The sequence below is a fragment of the Nothobranchius furzeri genome, chromosome 10, assembly GCF_043380555.1.
Source record: "Nothobranchius furzeri strain GRZ-AD chromosome 10, NfurGRZ-RIMD1, whole genome shotgun sequence".
In the NCBI taxonomy this organism is placed as follows: Eukaryota; Metazoa; Chordata; class Actinopteri; order Cyprinodontiformes; family Nothobranchiidae; genus Nothobranchius; species Nothobranchius furzeri.
The window spans coordinates 60,876,895-60,881,262 of record NC_091750.1 but is presented as its reverse complement, the minus strand read 5'-3'; positions in this window follow the sequence as shown (position 1 = coordinate 60,881,262).

Here is a 4,368-nt window from a genome sequence, read left to right as displayed (position 1 = left end):
CTTCTGACACCCACAAGCTGCAAGAAAACACCCATCCCAGTTAGTTTCTCTGCTCCTCCCTCCCTTTCCTGTTGCTTTCAGTGTGTAGATACAGTTACACGCCTCTAAATGTAGTTTTAAAATGTGCTCACCAGATGGTTGTTCATTTGATTGAAGTGTGTGTGTGTGTGTGTGTTTCTCAACCGTGGAAGTCTGTTCTGAGATCAGCCTTGTGCTTCCCATCAGCTCAGGTATAATCTCTTTATGAATGCTCTAATTAGCACACTGAGATCCGCACAGAGGAGCGCTTCATTCATTCATTTGGTCCCTGATCCAGAGAAGGGGACAATTGTGAATAGAACAACAACAATTGGTGGTGTTTGGTTAAAAGTGTAAATTATCAGACTATTTGTTTTAATGTTTTGGTACATTTTCCACTGATTGCTTCAAAAACACTCAGGTTATCCCACTCATGCAGGTTTGAAATTATTTTAAATATTTGTGATAAATGCAGCTGCAGCTAAATAGCGCATTGCATGTTTTTCTTGACTTTGTTCTCTTTTAATTTAGAATTTGATGAGCTTGAAGGATGTGAAAGACATAATTTGTTTTCGACCATTCATTTATTTCAAATCTGGTTCATTTATCATGATTTTACTCAGCATCATGTTTGTCAGAGTTTTTTTCAGAGTTTTGAGAAAAGTTGTTGAAAAATGGTATAATGTCAGAGGAAAAGGTCTTTGGAAAACATGTTAATGCCTGTTATTACCCCCCCGCTCCCATCCACCCCTCAAAAAGGGGTCGAACAAGAGGAGCACATTCCTACAGATGTCACGCCCAACAATAATCACTTTTAACATCAGCTGGCTTTAATCTAGAGCGCAAAAATGCGAAACACATGCTGCCTGAGTAGACGAAACACTATACACAAAGTTGAAAATAACTTCATTTTTAGAGTGTGAATGTGCATATTTCCTTTATTACACAACAAACCGCTGACTATCAGTTTAATATGGTAATAGTAGTTTCTCAGCAGACCTCAAAAGCATTTGTTGTTGAAGACATTTGAGAAATCAGTGAAAGCACAGATGTATTAATGAGGGCCGCATTCCATTTCAAAAGTTCTGTTTGTTAGTGTTGCAGAGAGACCAGCATGCATGGTTGCAGAAGTGGAATGAAGCTCTTGTTGACACACATGTTGTTTATTTACTCCTGTTATCCAAAATGACTGACTTTCCTAACTACACAGATTAATTACAAACCTTCTGGATTACGATACATATTTGACGTTTTCTGACTTGACAAAGAATTCCTCCACCTTTAAAGGTTTAATCAATGCATTTTTTTTAGTTTAGTTTAGTTTATTTCAAACAAAGAAAACATACATAATTTTTTAAAAAGTACCACAAACAGAAAAAATACATATCATCCCATCTGTGTTTGAAAAGAAGTAGGCTGAAGTGGAAACTTATATATCCCTACCCCTTTATACAAGTCATTTTTACTTGTTTACTTAAATCTAACACAAAACCTACATTAAAACAAACAAAATGGTACAAGTCACCAAAAAACCACCAAATTATATGGAAAAAAACAAAAAAAGAAAAAAAACATCTTTTTACAATTGATACAATTTACTCTTCCTTAGAATAAAGGACACCCACATAAATCATCTATTTTCCACTATATACTTGTTCAGAATATGTTTTTTATAATTCATTTTAAACACATTTATATTTGTGCTTACTTTGATTTCTTCTTCTAAATTGTTCCATAATTTAACCCCTATTATTGTGATACACATCTGTTTTAATGTTGTTCTAAACTTATGTATCTTTAAGTTTAGTGTCCCTCTCAGGTTATATCCTCCTTCTCTCTCTGTGAACAGTTTCTGTATTTTATCAGGCATTAATTTATTTCTTACTTTATACATTATTTGTGCTGTTTTGTATTTAACCAAGTCCTGGAACTTCATTGTCCGTGTTTTAATAAAAAGTTCATTTGTGTGATCCAAATATCCTGCATTTGTTATTAATCTGATAGCCCTTTTCTGCATTGTCATTATTGTTTGTAAACGACTTTTGTACATGTTTCCCCAGACCTCTACACAATAGCTCAAATATGGCAGTAGCATCGTATTGTATAATATATAAAGTGCTTTCTGATTAAAAATATACTTAGCTTTCCCCAATATAGCAATGCCCCGTGCAAGCTTCCCCCTAACATATTTGATGTGTGGCTTCCAACAGATCCTGCTGTCTATGACCACCCCAAGAAATTTTATTTCATATACTCTCTCAATTTTTACATTATTAATTACTATATCTAATTCATTGTATCTACTTTCATTACCAAACAACATAAATTTTGTTTTCTCTAAATTTAGTGACAGTTTATTTACATCAAACCATTTTTTAAATTTATTTATTTCCTGTGTGACCACATCCAGGACCTGTTGCAATTCCACACCCGAGCAAAAAACATTTGTGTCATCTGCAAACAATACAAACTTCAATACTTGTGAAACCCTACAAATGTCATTTATGTACATTATGAATAGTTTAGGTCCTAAGACTGATCCTTGAGGTACCCCACATTGTATCTCTCTTAGTCCTGATTTATGTTGATTTATTTGCACATATTGTTGTCTATTTGATAAATAACTTTTTATCCATTTGCAGCGGTCTCTCTAGAATGAATGCCTTTTCATACTCGGAGATCAAAAAACACTGGTGCACCAGGAACTAGAAATGAGCCACATCACAGCTCAGCTTCGGAGTATTATCTCCTGATATTTGGACATCTCGCCCCAGATTGGATAACAGCTGTGCAACTCTTACCACTGACTTGCAACATTGATGTTTTATCTCCACAAAAAACTTGAGCCTGAAGGAGTTCTGTTTAGAGACGCTAATGCTAACAGTTAGCTTCTACTAGCCGAAACGTTCTCTGCTGTTTCCTGGAAGCCAAACCAACAGCAGCTCTCCCCGTTGAGTCACGATGGGTGAGTCCATGACTTTTAAGTGACAGTGTGACACATATCAGTCAGGTTTTTCAAATTCTAGAGTTTCACCGTCTATTTTCTTTACAGATTTTTTCGATTGCTAAAACGCGTTTTTCAAAACTGTACATTTCTTTCAAAACTGCACACACAAAACCCCAAACATAACACACAAATTCCTAAACCGTGGCTTCCCTTTGCAACAAAACCCTGCCATCACATATCGTAACATGTTCCCAAAATGGAACACGTGTTTTCATTTGGTAAACACAGCCACATTTTCACATGACACACACATACCATACATTACTTAAACACAAGCGGCCTTTGGGTGAACACTACCAAGCATGGAAAGAACACTGAAGAGCAAAACTGAAAACACAATTGTCTAAATGGAACACAATGAATTACACACTGAATCCATTACAATGCCCTCTCTCATTGACAAACATTCGACATCACACAAATTTTGAGACAAAACATTTTATTTTTACAGTTAAGCCCCTCCCATTCAAGCATAATCATGGGGCATCATGCCTCCAGTCTCTGTCTGGCCAGAGGGCCTCATCAACATCACAGGTGATGTCCTCCTGGTCCAAATAGCGCTGGAAGTACCGCCTCGAGTGCCTCATGAAGCCCAGACAGGGCTCAAAGGCCACATCTCTACAAGCCTCCTCCATGGCTTGAAGCAGTGGGACCTGGCTCTCTGGATTCCTTTCGTACACCTTCCACCTCCAGGCTGAGAAAAACTCCTCAGTGGGATTGAGGAAGGGGGGATAAGGTGGAAGGTATAAAATGGAAAACGGTGGGTGGTCCTGAAACCACTCATACACCTGGCACTGTGGAAACTTACTTTTATGCTGCAGTCCCTGATTGCAAATTGCTCGCCAGACCCAAAAGTTTAGTGATTTGAATATTTGTGTGTTGTTGATTGAAGCTTTGAAAATTTATGTGGAAAGTGTGTGTAAACCTGAAAATTGTGTGTTGTGTTTTGACAGCAAGGTAATGTGAAATTGACATCAGAGTGTAAAGGAGGAAAATCAGAGTTCTAATATGATAAGGAAATCTTAAGTAGTGATAAATTGAGTCAAGCGATTGGGAACAGAAGTAGAGGTTGTGAAAATTGTGCCTCATTTTTGCTTTTTGAGTTTTAGCAATCGAAAAAATCTGTAATGCAGGAGATAGGTGTAGGAGACTATTTTCGTGTTCAGCCTACATAAAAACTCACAGTGACCAAATGTAATCAGAAATAATCATTTTTCAATGGTTTTAAAGTCTTCCACACCTTTAACGTTTGATTTTACATACCAGCTGACATAATTAAGGCTTTTACTTGCTCTACCAAAAGCTTCAATAGGCCCAAACAAAACTGCAGACAAAAAGCTTCC